Source organism: Amblyraja radiata, chromosome 18 (genome assembly GCF_010909765.2).
Source record: "Amblyraja radiata isolate CabotCenter1 chromosome 18, sAmbRad1.1.pri, whole genome shotgun sequence".
Classification (NCBI taxonomy): Eukaryota; Metazoa; Chordata; class Chondrichthyes; order Rajiformes; family Rajidae; genus Amblyraja; species Amblyraja radiata.
Window position 1 is genome coordinate 11,164,626 of NC_045973.1, and position 16,107 is coordinate 11,180,732.

Sequence of the window (16,107 nt, forward strand, 5' to 3'; positions counted from 1 at the left end):
TCACATTTAATGTCACGTCTGGGGTTCAATGCAAATATACAATAAACGCTATTACTAAAATTAAGTTCACCGGTCACAACCCGTTTTAAAACAACTCGTGCTTTTTATTAAGAGTATTGAAATGGGATTTCTAGGCAACTCGGTGTCTCGCGCCAACTTTTTGCAGTTTTTTTTAATGTTCTATTTCGCGTCAAATTAATTGAAATCGGCTCTTGTCAAACGATGGAAGGAGAAAATATATATTTTTTGGGGGATGGTGATGTTCAACCCCCGAACGAATAGGTAGGGTGGGAAGTCAGAAAGTTCGTTCCGATTGTACTTTCCTGAATCCTTCGCGAAGCCGCTTCCAATTCCGTTTTAACTGGCTCATCATAACAGCTTACCTGAAGGAGTGCACTGGCAGTTCTATGCGAATTGCGAGGACCCGCGGAACTTTCCGGCAAGTGCGCGGACATTTAACAATACTCAGCTCAGTCTATTGGATTTAGCCGGCTGCTTGCGGTGTGTGTTTGTGTTTGTGTGTGTGTGAATGCAAAGCTGCGAAAGCAAAATGAAGAGATATTTATACACATAAGGGATAACAATAAACTAATCTGGAATGCAACCTTATTAGTAAACTTGTTTGCTATTTGTGAATCATTTACGATTTCACAATACTTCGTGTGCGCTTCTTCGCATTGTCCGAAAAGGTCAATTTCCTACTTAATAATCACACTTCCCATTCATTCCATCGTTATATAATTACACTTTACCTACTAACACTCGGCCGACACCGAACTAAATCCTAAACTGTTGAATTTTCAATGTGAAATAAAACTGAAAACAATACAGGTTTTGTTTTATATCACCGAGTTTAACTGAACATGAAACACCTTGAGGGGAACTCAGCGACTATTGTTAATGCGCTCGCTCATCCTCTCGTTTGAGACTCCTTTTAAAAACTTAAAATTAAATAGTTAAATGTTTTTCTTTCACATATTCTAATCCAATCGTTCAAGTCTCCGTGGTACTTACGGTTGCAAAGTAATTGGATTTTATTTCAGCCGGGGATATTATAAAAAGATTTTATGAAAAAAAATTATTAATTTAGTCAGCGTGCTGCCCTTTCGCTGTCTGCCACATCTGGACTATACATGAGAAGTGCGCACCTCTGCGAGCGAACACTTCCACAATAGTGTTGTAGTTCGGGTCTCCGCATTTGTTAGTGCAAGTATCAGGGTTTTAAAAACAAATAGTCTTTAACGTGCTGGAATTTCTTTAATGCATCAAAGGGAGCATATAAACAATTGTGAAGATACATCGGCAATGTGTCAGAAATTGGCGTGAGTTTTTATTTTGGGGGGGATCGTCCGCGTAAATGTTCAACTCAACATCGAGGCGCTCAGCTGTGTTGGTATCACGGGTGTGAGAATATTCGGTGTATGAGTTATCCTGATATCGTGTGTTGTCTTCGTACGCCTGGTTTTTCCGCGGTATGTTCTATCGATACTGGCTATCATTAACCCAGCCGTTTATTTACCTGTGCGGGCCTCTATTGTAACTCAGTGCTGGGATGGGCTTTCTTTCACAAGTGTTGCCGGTCGGCAGACAGTGAGTGCTGTGTGTTCGCTCTACAATCCTGATGTGCGGATTATTAACATTAGCTCGCCACGTTCAGTTCCTGCTGGAACAAAGACGGTTCAGCAGTGGGATTGGAATATTTATTCGAAATATTCGCTGTTCAGCCGATAGACGTGATTTTGCTCTTTGCATGATGTAGCTGCGATCATGCAGGGAATTTATGGGCGAGGTGGTCAGAGGATAAAGTTTCCTGTTACACCTCCTCCTGGTTCTTTCTCCCACTGGATTTTCAGACAACATGTCCATTTAAAAAAAACACATTAAAAAAAAATCTCACATCGATTTAAATTATCTTCTACATATGCCCTATTCACACTGAAGACTCTGAAGGGTTCTGTTACTTCATTTGTTCACCTGTCACTGGCTTAGTCAGGCTGTTTGTTACCTGCATTTCTCACCAATGAATGACACATTGTGCTTTACCATCAACAAACACAAGACATGCTTTGACTCCTTCCAGCTGACTTTGCCCAAAACTTGAGCATATTTAGATATAGAGCCATGCTGTAAAAATAAATACCTAACTACCCATATAGCTGTCCATTTTGTATGGATTGTTTAGCTTTCTATCCAGATGATAGCACGTCAGGTATAAATTGTAAAACTAGTGGATCCTTAGAGAGAAGATAGACACAAAAAGCTGGAGTAACTCAGCGGGACAGGCAGCATCTCTGGAGAGAAGGAATGGGTGGTATTTCGGGTTGAGACCCTTCTTCAGACTGGCTAGGGATAAGGGAGCAGGTCTGGCCCTTATTATGACAAGTTTTCATTTCTACCTTTATAATTTTATCGCACTTTTTAATGTTACTTTTTTGATATTTATCCATGAAAACGCCACACAATATATGTTAAAAGAGATTCCAGATTTTCTTGATAAACTCACATTCAGATGCTATTTTCTGGAGTTATAAGTTATAAAACAGTCCTTGTTTTACTTTTACTTTCTTTGATTCCACCGATCCTTAAGAGATATAAACACTCTTAGCAAATAACACACATTCTTCTCAACTGCCTGAAAATAAACATATAAAACCTTGCACCACGAGCATAAAATATTTATACCAATGAAGTACAGGGCCAATAATTTTGAGGAAACTAAAACAATACTTTCTCTGAATAGTGATAGCATCAAGGTGGCATTATTTTCACTTGCAATATTGATCAAATCTTAAAAAATTAAAAAATAACTTGCTACAATATATTTGAGACTAACAATAAATACTGAATGCCAATGGTGCCGAATGAAATGCTGAAAATCATAATATAGTCAGCCTATATGCAGTTAATGGATTTGCTAGTTGTTTCTATTGTTCCCTTGCTGTTATATTCTCCATTTTTCTAGATTACATTATACATATCCTGCTTTGATTTTATTTTAGATTTTTTTTTGCATTTGCTATTAATTTGATTTTCCTATATTTTAGTTGTGTTATCCTCGTTAGCCTCTCAGTTACTATCCTTAGTTTGATTTCCTATTTGTTCCTTTAACCTGTTGTTTTATCATCAATCAGCCAGCTTCGCAGCTTGAAGTATTCTTTATTCTTGCAGCAGTGAATGTGTTCCTATTGATCACACAGCCAACCCCAAACAAAATACTACATGCAAATCTATCTCATCATTCTACCTACAAAGAGAATAATGGCGCTTAAGGATACAGCTATTGTATTTCTTTTCCAATTGCCAGTACAGCCCAGCAAGACAAATCAAGACCTCAGTTGGAGCCTGTAGTTAGTTGTAATAGATGCAATAAGCCATCCCCACGTTCCTGTGGGCTAACTACACAGGCAGTTTTATATATATTTTAGCTAGGCTGAACTGTATTATGTCTCTGCTTACATCTGGAGAATAAAGAAAGAACATTGATTTATCAGATAAAAGACCAAAGATTGTGAGTTTTATTTCGCAAATCCGATGCATTCCTTAATGGGACACTGACATATTTTCATAGTCAAGGGTTTTGGTGACAAATAAAACACATGGATAATTGAATGTCCCAGTGCTCATTAAAACAACATTTACATCCATCCTTAGAAGCTTGTTGCAATAGAAGATTAAAAAAAAAAGATTTATGCCAGAAGGTAACCAAAGCATTTTGATTTTTTTTAGTAGAAGAGAGCATTAGAGGTGGAGGCAAGTAAAAGCATCATGGTTTCCTTGATCTCATTGTTATCCTAAAATCAGAACTAAAATGAGGCGTTCCCTGATGTGATATGTATTCATCAGGCAATATATATAATGAATGACCAGATATCAATTACTATGTAGTAGGAAAAGAAAATAAGTCTTAAATTTGCACAATGCAGATTTTTATTCGACCAACTGTGTGACAGTAGAATATAATTGAGCCTCAACTTGAACATCTTACAGAAGAGAGAGCTGGCATTTTCCACAATATTATGCAAACAAATGGAAACCTCCAAGCAGTTGAATAAAAATCTGTATTTCATTCTTTCATTGCAGTGGGTGTGATTCAGGTACTTAATGTTATGTAACAGCACTCCGACATGGCTGACTCAAATGTTTTCATTGATTTTAACTCAACATAAGAGAAATAAATAATCTGAACGGCTTACAACGGAGTGTTTCTAGGTATTTCAAATTCACTTTGTTTAAGGAGAGCTTCTTATGGTATTGTCACCAGTGATAGTAGATGATTATACCATTAATTTCCCCGATAAAACCAGTGACTTATCTTCAGGCAGTACAGCAATATGATAATTGTCCTTATGATTGGGTAGTTGGCACTAGTTGTACTGTCTCATTAACTTCCCGTATTGACACCCCTAAGGCATTAAGGTTTCATTCTATGATATTAGAGCAGCTATGAAACCGTTTTTTTGGCATCCAAACTCAAAATGTGTGTGATATAACAATGGTTTGGCAGCATTGACAGTGTTAGGGAATCTAACGGTGTTGAATTTAATCAAAGCAGTTGGAAGATTGTTCTGATGCTAGCAAAACAGCTTCAAACAAAACGAATCCATTAAGACCCCTGTTGTTGATTGCATCTTGAATTCTAATCTAAAATTATGATTTTTTCAATGTAATTATCAAGTTACTAAAACATATTTTCTGTACAATGGATTATTAGAATTACATTTCTTGGCACATTTTATTTTGTTGATTGAGATCAAGGCACCAGATTGTAAAGAATGGGCTATTTGTATTAAGGTTACTAAATATCCCTCACTTTGAAAAAAGAACAAATTATTTTTAATGTTTTAACTCTAGTGAAGAAAATCAAACAAAACTTTGAATATCAATTCTACAGGCAACAAAGAATCAATTCCAAAATGATATTTTTGTAATAGGTGCATACTATATGACTGGCCTCACAGCAAGCACCTCAGTTGATATGTAATTTGTTACATAACACAGGAAGAATATTAGGAATGTACACAAAATCTTCCAGCACCTTTCAGATACACAGATCTTCCAGCATCTGCAGTTCCCTCTTGAACAAGAATATTAGGAATATGTGTCATTTCATGCATCTTCTGTACTAGCACATAACACACGTTTATTCACAATTATAAAATGTGAAAGTATTCTTAAGTAAGCCAAAGCTGAAAATTCCTTGCAGGTTGACTCATGTTATTAATATATCCTGTCTAAATGCACATTTTTCACGTGAATCTTAAAAATGGAAAGCATCAGAAACACTAATTAACCATCTAGAAACCCTGAGTGTTTTCAGGGTTAGTATATTCCAACATGTACTGGCTATGCATGTTATTCAGATATCTTTAATATTAACCTTCACTTTCAAATAGATTGTGCTAATACTGCCAAGTAAATTGGCACAGCTGATGGAAAAAGTCATTTTGTATAGAAACAGAATGACAAAATAAAGCTTATTTCTGAATACGCAATTCTTCTGTGTTGGCAGTTTCAAATTACTAAACCTAAATCAAATTGCAGATGAAATAAGACCTCAAGGAAACAATACAAACAGTTCATACAAAGGCTGTATTCAAAAGTTTCAATTGTAACTCAGTTTGTAGCATTTTCACTTATGAGTCAGAAAGTTTTAGATTAGCATCGTGCCAGTGATTTGAGTTGGCATTCAAGTGTGACAATGAGGGAGTGTTACACTGCAATTCTATAGCTCCCTCTAAGTGGCGACACAGGTGGATAGTGTAGTGAAAAATGCATTTCATATGGATGCCTTCCTAAGCCAAGGCTATGAGTATGTGTATATACTTTTACACATATGAGTATATGTAGCATCTGCTACATGACATCGGGACATCATGTCGCAGATGCATGAAACCTTGGTTGGACTGCACCTTGAGTATTGTGCACAGTTCTGGTCACCACATTAAAGGAAGGATGTGACAGCAATAGAGAAAATACAGAAGATTTTCACCAGGATGTTGCCTGAAATGAGGGACTGTAATTATTGAGAGAGATCGAATTGGCGGGTTTAATCTTCGCAAGAAGTAGAGGGATGCCTTTATAGATTATTATAGGATTATGAGGGATATAGACAAGGTAGTAAAAACATTTTCCCACTGCAAAGGAGTCTAAAACATCTGCAAAGGGTTCAGGTGAGAGGGGAACATTTTAAGATGTGAAGGTTAAAATTTTCATTCAGAGTGTAGTGAAGATTTGGAATGAGCTGCCAGAGCAGGTAATGGAAACAGATGCTATTACACTGTTTAAAAAATATTTGAACAGGTACTCAGATATGAAATGAGTAGAGGGATATGGGCCTAATGGATTTAGTGTAAATTGGCATCATGGTTGGCATTGAAGAGGTAAGCCTAAGGACCTGTTTCTGTGCTGTATACTTCTTTGATTCTATGATCTGGAAGAACTGGAGGTGGCACTCCTTCAGAATTACTCTCATGGTCCTGATTAATATATTTTTTTAAACAGGCTATTTTCTCAAGTGCTTTTTGGGTAGCTAGCTGAACTGAAATTGATTTTTCTTAAATTGCAACAGCAACTTTGATTTACGAAGCACATTTAAGAGAGGAAAAATGTCCTGAGCATATCATAAGGGATTTATTGAAGGTATTATTTCAATCATTATTTGATGCTAAGCAGACTTAGAACCAAAGGTCCAGTAAAAGAGATGAGCTTTAACAAGCATTCTTTGGTTGGATTAAGTATCTGAACTGGACGACACAGTGGCGCAGCACCAGAGACCCAGGTTCGATCCTGGCTACGGGTGCTGTCCGTACAGAGTTTTACATTCTTCCTGTGACCGCATGGGTTTTCTCCAGTGCTCTGGTTTCCTCCCACATTCCAAAAACGTGCAGGTTTGTAGGTTAATTGGCTTCTGTAAATAGTCCCTTGTGTGTAGGATAGAACTAGTCTACAGGCGATCGTTTGTCAGTGCGGACTCAGTGGGCCAAAGGGCCTGTTTCCACGCTGTATCTCAAAACTAAACCAAACTAAAGTTTCACTAGTGTACAACAATTATAACCATTACAATAGGTTATTATTGTTTTGATAGTGAAAGATGCTACATCACTACAAGATTTGCTTTGTTTTCTGGGAAATATGTGCGGTTTATCATGCTGACCCTATGTTATGTAAGATTTAATCATCCATTATATACTTTGATCTATTAAGACATTGATAAATGTAAGTGTGTATAATTTATTATTTATTTATGGGTATTAAAATATATTGATCTCATCTTCTGCCTATTAACATTTGTCTTACTTATCAAATGGCACAATTGTTATAAAACTGCTTGATTTGTTTAGACATAAAATTAGAAAAAAGATTCAGATGAATTCTGCAAAGATTACTGACTCGATATCTGAAAAACAAAGGGTGGAAAGAAGTTGGCCTGCTAACCTTTAAACAGCAAATATCCTTCCCTTCCAAAAAAAGTCAGGAAAAACAATAAAACGCCGCACCCATCCCAGAACCAGGACACTTTCGAGTGCGATACTCACAGCGATACAACTCCTGGAAGTGAGATATGTTGATTATTCCAGTAAATGACAGATTCCAGTGAAGCTTTTCACTGTCCTACTTCACACAGTAAGGTCCATGAAGAGCAACCAAACCTCACTGTGTAGGAAGGAACTGCAGATGCTGGTTTACACCGAAGATAGACACAAAAAGCTGGAGTAACTCAGCGGGACAGGCAGCATCTCTGGAGAGAAGGAAAAGGTGACGTTTCGCCTCGATACACTTCTTCAGTCTGAAGAAGGGTCTCGACCCGAAACGTCATCTATTCCATTTCTTCTGAGTTGCTGCCTGACCCGCTGAGTTACTCCAGCTTTTTGTGTCTATCTTTGGAACAAACCTTACTGGAAAATTGATCGATTTCATTTTGAATTGGTCATTTGAGTTATTATGCTTGGAAAATTCTAATATTCTTACTTTAACATTCTATATCCAAAGCTAACTGGATGGAGATCACGCTGGATAATATTTTTTAAATATGTTAGTGGTGTTACTAATGCATAATGCATAACTAATGCATGGTTAGCATGAGAAAGTTGAGACAAAAGGCCTGTTTCTGTGCTGTTTGCCTCTATAACTCTAAACCATGCAGGGCCATTTAAAAAAAAAATAATGACCAGTATTCTACACATTAGAGATAATTTACAATTATGTCTATGTAGTGTGGGAGGAAACCGGAGCACCCGGACAAAACCCACGCAGTCACAAGGAGAAAATTCAAACTCCGTACAGACAACACCTGTATTCATGATCCAACCCGGGGTCTCTGGCGCTGTCAGGCAGCAACTCTACCGCTGTGTCACTCTGCCCGCCCTTGCTTGCAATCCAAAATAAGCACAATATTTTAATTAACTCTTAAATGTTATACCTGCATTCTGAAAGGTATTCTCATTATACCTGCGTCAAAGGTCAAGGAGAGAAGGCAGGAAATAGATCAGCCGTGGTCAAAAGATGGCATGGGCTCGATGGGCCGAATGGCCTAAATTGGCCCCTAAGTTTTATGGTCTTATTTAATACTTATTTACCAATATTACAGTTCACTGTTATGGAAATGTTAGAGCAATAAAACAGAATTAAACCAACCAGCAATGAATGATGGTTGCAAGAGAGCCATCAGGGGAACTATAGTTGAACATATAAATGCTGATGAAAGGGTAGGTGACGTTTCACAGCATTATTAACAAGTACCTCAGTGTCAACAGTATTTGTAATGTTCAGCTGATAACCTGATCTGTTATTTTGTTTGTCACAGTTCCCGCATTCCATTTTGGAAGATGATTTAACAGGCTACCTGCAGTCAATGCGAGGTTAATTACTCCCCAGTCTCGATCTGAATCTGCAATGTGCAGAAAACATTTGTATTTGCTCTCGGTTGATGAGCTCCAATCTATTCTCAATCATTCACTGGAGCATAACAGAAGGTGGGATTCACCCTAAACATCTTCAAAATCAAAGGCCTTCTGCCAATTGGTCCCGCCAACAATATAGGATCAAGGCAAGTTCCAGAAAAACATGTGGTGTTCATCACATTCATTAGGATTAACAAACTCATCAGGAAGGCTGGCTCCTTCAAGTTGAATTCATGGGAGAGTCTTGAGGGGATGCTCCTCAAACTGCGGAGCATCTTGGACAATACAGCTTACCCCCTCCAAGACACATTGGTCAACGTGAGCAATATCTTCAGCAACAGACTGGTTTCACCAAGATGCAGTACAGAACGCCAGAGTGGACCTTTTTCCCTGTGGCTATCAAACTCTATAACTCCTACCCCTTCTGTCGTGGGTAGACTGAGACTGACACCCCTAGCCCCCCCCCCCCCCCCCCCCAACCCCCCCACAATCTTTGCACATCCCCAATATTTTCCACTTATCACTTTAATTTCATGTTTCATGTATTTTGTGTTTTATGAATGTTGGCAGATCAATTTCCCTCCTGGGATAAATAAAGTTTTATCGTATCGTATCGTACATCTCTGGAGGCACTTCTCAGCAAAGGTCGACATTGATGGTGATATTTACCATTGGCTTCAGTAAGCCAGCACAACCTTCTATATTTGGATTGATTGAAAGATACAGATGATTGAAAGGGCAGCACAGTGGCGCAGTGGTAGAGTTACTGCCTTGCACCACCAGAGACCCAGCGCCAGGTACGATCCGGACTATGGGTACTGTCTGAACGGAGTTTGTACGTTCTCCCTGTGACTGCGTGGGTTTTCTCCAGGTGCTCCGGTTTCCCCCCACACTCCAAAGACATACAGGATTGTAGGTCAATTGGCTTCGGTAAAAATTGTAAATTGTCCCTAGTGTGTAGGCTAGTGCTAGTACAGGGGAATTGCTGGTTGGCAGGGACTCGGTGGGCCGAAGGGCCTCCTTCCATACTATATCTCTAAACTACAGCATGGAAACAGGTCCTTCGGCCCACCAAGTCCATGCCTTCCATTGATCACTCGCTCAGCACTTGTTCTATGCTATCCCACTTTCACATTCACTCCCTCAACACGAGGCGCTATTAACAGTGGGCAGTTAACCTACAGATTTGCACATCTTTGGGATGTGGGAGTAAACCGGAGCACATGGGGGAAACCCACACGGTCACAGGGAGAATGTGAAAACTCCACACGGACAGCACCCAAGGTCAGGATCAAACCTAGGTCTCCCGCACTGGGAGACAGCAATTCTACTCCCTGATCCACCGTGCTGCCTCCTGAGGAAAAGTGCATTTGAAGGTTGAAAGCTGCACTTCTCATGGTCAGCAATGAGTTCTGCCTTTCTATATGCTTCTGAGTCCTGGTCTATCTAAACCAAGCATCTCAAGACAATGGAACAAAAACACCATATATATTTTTACATGTCGATGTCATACAGTATTTCAATATAAGCCAACATTACCTAAGATGCTGGTTGAAACCAAAGTTAGACACAAAAACTGGAGTAACTTAGCGGGACAGGCAGCATCACTGGAGAGAAGGAATGGGTAATGTTTCAGGTCGAGACCCTTGTCTGAAGGTCTCGACCCGAAACATCACCCATTCCTTCTCTCCAGAGATTCTACCTATCCCGTTACTTCAGCTTTTTGTGTCTAACTTATTGTTTATATATTTTGTAAATATTCCAAAGAAATAACTTGCTTTTTTAGTATTTTCTATATATAATTTAATCTATAGTTATTTAATCACTCATTAATTTAATTTAACTTTGACACATTATTTAGTTCATAGTAATGAAAAAAACATATTTAATTCTCACAACTGCAAGATTCCATTTAAAAACCACATACATGTTCCATTTGCAGAAGCATTTTGTGCAGACTGGGGGATCCCTCCTGACTCTTGCTGATTATAACAGGATCTCCAGTAATTTTTTGAGGGTAGAAATATTAAAAAGCATGATATATAATTGTAGGTAGACAAAAATGCTGGAGTAACTCAGCGGGTCAGACAACATCTCTGGTGAAAAGGAATAGTTGACATTTCAGGTCGAGACCTTTTCTCCAGGGTTGCTGTCTGACCCGCTGAGTTACTCCATCTTATTGTGTCCATCTGTGGTTTAAACCAGCATCTGCAGTTCCCTCCTACACAAAAAAATTTGTCCCTAGTTTTGTGTAGGATAGTGTAATGCCCCTGTCCCACTTAGGAAACCTGAACGGAAACCTGAACGGAAACCTCTGGAGACTTTGCGCCCCACCCAAGGTTTCCGTGCGGTTCCCAGAGGTTTTTGTCAGTCTCCCTACCTGCTTCCACTACCTGCAACCTCTGGCAACCACCTCCGGGAACAGCACGGAAACCTTGGGTGGGGTGCAAAGTCTCCAGAGGTTTCCGTTCAGGTTTCCCAAGTGGGACAGGGGCATTAGTGTACAGGGTGATTGCTAGTCGGCGTAGACTCGATGGGCCGAAGGGCCTGTTTCCGCACTGCATCTCTAATCTCTAACAAAACAATTTTAGAAACAATTAAGAAACACAAGGTCAGTTAGGGGAATAATCCTTCTAGATCATCATCAATCGATTTGCATTTCGTATCACTGCTTCCAGAAAGTGGTCTGCAAAGAATTTTGTACGGTGCAACTGAGTTATTTGCGCTGCTGTAATAGCTGGATTTCCTGTCACTAAAATTAATACCACCCATGCCAGCACTGTATGATACAGACAAGCATTTTTATGCTTCATCGGGTCTGGTCTTTCCTTTCACTTCCTCTACCACATTAATAGCGTCTTTCACATAATTTCTATTGTGTGGTGTTCGGTATCATCTCACCACTGTACATGACTTTCGAATCCTTCTCACTTAAGTTGCCACTTGCTATTTCTTTGGGTCAGGATAGAGGTGACCCTTTCATCCTCCGGCATGCTTGTGTGCTGTTTTTCCACAAGCAATCAGACTGGATAACAACGATACTGGCTATGGTCTCCACCCGAAACATCACTTACTACTTCGCTCCATGGATGCTGCCTCACCCCCTGAGTTTCTCCAGCATTTTTGTCTACCAACAATGCAGGCTAGGTATGTGTAAATCATCAACTGGTGGTCCAGCGGTAGAGTTGATGCCTTATCCCCTTATCCCTAGCCCCTGTCCCACTTAGGAAACCTGAACGGAAACCTCTGGAGACTTTGCGCCCCACCCAAGGTTTCCGTGCGGTTCCCGGAGGTTGCAGGCGGTTGCCGGAGGTTGCAGGTAGTGTGCGCAGGTAGGGAGACTGACAAAAACCTCCGGGAACCGCACGGAAACCTTGGGTGGGGCGCAAAGTCTCCAGAGGTTTCCGTTCAGGTTTCCTAAGTGCGACAGGGGCATAACAGCACTTACAGCGCCAGAGACCCGGGTTCGATCCTGCCCACGGGTGCTGTCTGTACTGCGTTTCTACGTTACCCTTGTGGCCTGCGTGGGTTTTCTCCGAGATTTGATGGCTTCCTCCCACACTCCCACAAGACGTTGTACAGGTCTGCAGGTTAATTGGCTTGGTATAAATGTAAATCGTCCCCAGTGTGCGTAGGATAGTGTTAACATGCGGGCACCGCTGGTCTGTGCGAATTCAGTGGGTTGTCCACAGACTCATAATTTGATATAGTTATTTTCAGGTCTCCCCTCAAACTCTGACATTCCAGAGAAAACAATCCAAGTCTGTCCTACCTCAACTTGTGGCCAATAAATACCTTTTAGTCCAGCAACATTCTGGGAAATTCTTTGTTTTGGTGATTAGATTAATTTAGACATAAAAATAGAGATTGGGGAAAGAACAAAGTAGATAATAATACGTAGCTATGAATTAATAGATTGTGATTTAATTATTAACATCTGAATTTTGTTTGATTTCAACCTGTCAAAAATATATCAGGCTTGCTGTTTGCTGCAGAGGCAAAATAAGATGGCTTAAGATCAGAAATGGAATGATTTAAATATAGCTCTTTGATAAATGTTGGTCAGGAACAAATAGCTATCTCTCTATCCTATGTCGGCTAATGGTATCTTCACAAGAAACTGCTAATACATGAATCTTAAGCAAAGTGTCATTTCAGGTCCTGAACATTCTTCAGACTCCATGTTCCCCAGACATGCTGCCTGACCTGCTGATTTACTCCAGCACTTTCAGTCCTTTTGTGTAAACCTGCATGCGCAGTTCCTTGTTTCTCCTTCTTCAGATCAATCTGAAGAAGGGTCCTGACCCGAAACGTCATCTGTACCATTCAGGCCCTCTCATAGATGAACTGAGGCCCAGGCCAATTTCAATTTTAGAGGCCCCCAAACCAAGATCAAGCAGAAGCCCCTCAATTTTATAGAGGCCCCCAAATCAAGATCCCTTTGAAGCAGACAGGCATGAGGCCCATGATAAATGGCACTCATTTCCCCATCCTCTGATAGGGCCTGGTCCCATTCCCTCCACAGATGCTGCCTGACATAGAAACATAGAAACGTAGAAAATAGGTGCAGGAGGAGGCCATTCGGCCCTTCGAGCCAGCACCGCCATACATTGTGATCATGGCTGATCGTCCCCTATCAATAACCCGTGCCTGCCTTCACCCCATATCCCTTGACTCCACTAGCCTCTAGAGCTCTATCTAACTCTCTCTTAAATCCATCCAGTGATTTGGCCTCCACTGCCCTCTGTGGCAGGGAATTCCATAAATTCACAACTCTCTGGGAGAAAAAGTTTTTTCTCACCTCAGTCTTAAATGACCTCCCCTTTATTCTAGAACTGTGGCCCCTGGTTCTGGACTCACCCAACATTGGGAACATTTTTCCTGCATCTAGCTTGTCCAGTCCTTTTATAATTTTATATGTCGAGTTCCCCCAGGATGTTAAGTTTTGCTGATTAGGATCTTTCATATTCAAGTGGCAGGTGATGGGAGTTTGATTGAATAACCTCTGTGGAAGGTAATGTAATACTTCTATAAAGCAGTACTCCTTAGGTGGACTGACCAAAATATTTGCACAATGGAAGCATAACTTCCAATCTTGTATGGACTTTACATCAAAGTCTTGCAGGCAGAAAACCCCATCCTTACTTTCACAGCCAAGCATAATCTCAGTCTGAAGAAGGGTCTCGACCCAAAATGTCACCTATTCCTTTTCTCCAGAGAAGCTGTCTGACCCGCTGAGTTACTCCAGCATTTTGTGTCTATCTTCGATTTAAACCAGCATCTGCAGTTCCTTCCAACAAATCACAGATAATTCACTGGAGCCTCCATTCACTTTGTCTTTTCCTCATTTTTATTTTATCATTTGGAAAATTATGATTAATATATCTGCAATAATATCAACCAAATATTAAGACAAATACAGATGGTGCAAATCACTTGCTCTTATGGTTCATTTGTTCTGTCTCCCAAAAAACCTCATGCACGAGCAACCTGTTATATTGTCTTTTGTTTAAAATATTCAGAGGGAATGGAAGAGATTTTGGTGACTGTCACATCTTCCCATCTTTGGACAGGAGATCACCTCCTTGCTTCAGTCATGTCACATTGCTGATGAGAACATGTCTCTTAGTTTTGACAGATCAATCATCTCATCAAACAAAACAAAAGGTAGAAAATTTCATGCCTCCATTCTTTGAGCGGCCAATTAGTTTTCATGCAGAACCAGAATGCTTCAAACTGAACATGATCAGATGCAAATGTCCATTGCCCCCCCCCCCCCCCCCCCCCCCCCCCGCCCCACCCCCCGAAATTCCTTGCATTCTGCTTTTCAAATAAATAAATAAACATAACGCAATTTAAAAATGATTACAAAAATAAAGGTCATTTTCCTCAACGGCAGTTCATAGCTTTCCAATGTACACACAAGGAACTGCAGATGTTGGTTTACAAAAAGGACACAAAAGGGCTAAAATTCCAGCACTGTGTCTTTGCTCATAGCCTCCCATTCCTGAAAGATTTTCGTGATTGTTCCTCACGTGCGCTGACTGGTGAGAATCAGCGCAACTAGGCACTTGGAGCGAAAGGCAGGACAACTAGACTGAGCTTTTTAGTCCGCACCAGATATTGCCACATACGCAGAATGAGTTCCTGGATCGTTATCAGAAGTAAAGATCATGGCTGAGTAAGTTAATGTCCCTACTGATACTTAACAATAGCTAAAGCTGTTCTCTTCCTTCCCCTCCCAAACAAAATAAATATTTGTCTTCCTACTCAAACATGCTGGCTCCTTGCTGAGGCAAAGTCCCAAGGCAGCTGCCCACCAATTAACCTAGATGCTATTTTTTACCAACTTCAGCTGATAAAAACACTCATTAATGATGAGGAACAAGAAAGCCAGGCGAATGCCACTAAATAATTAAATCCAAATGCTTGTTTTTCTTCCCCAGCTCAAAGTTTGAGAAGCTTCAACGTTCTTAGCTTTGCTTTCTGATCTGTAAGGGCTCAGGTGCATCAGTGCAGTGAATGTTTTCTTCTTTCATTAGACTTCGATTTTTCCAAACACTCAATTGAGGAAGTGATTCATTTGCCACACTGTAGTGTGGAGTCGTACACACATCAAAATACAACTCATATTTATTAAAGTCCACTTGCAGCATGGGTCTGCAGAACATTACAGTACCTAACAACTAACTCAGACTGAATTACATAAGCAAGCTCTTGGTAATATAAATTGCACATTAGGCGGAACAACTACTAACAAGCAGTACAATTGGTTAGTATGAAATAACCAATCTACACACACCTAAAGCCTTGTCGTGGTGGAGAAGCTCCTGAGATCCTGAGAGCGATGCCGTCTGGAGCTATGCTCCTGGTAGGGCCACCCATGGCAGTAAGGTCGAGGGGGAGGTCTCTGACAAAGAGCAATCCAACCAAGACCTCAATGGTGAAGGATGATGGCTGACCTTAGTGGAGCTTCACAGGATGAAGGCTGCAGCAGAATAGGGTCCCCGGTTGTCTTGGACTCCATGCCACTGGATCCTGACCCAGATCTGTCAAGAACCGTGTGGTGGCTGTCCGTGCACCAGTCTCCCCACGTTAAACAAAGTCCCGCACTGGCGTCTATCCAAAAGAGGACAGTCATACACGTTTCGAGTGATCGCTGATGATGATGATGATGACCCCAATACAGGTCCACCACCAATTTTAC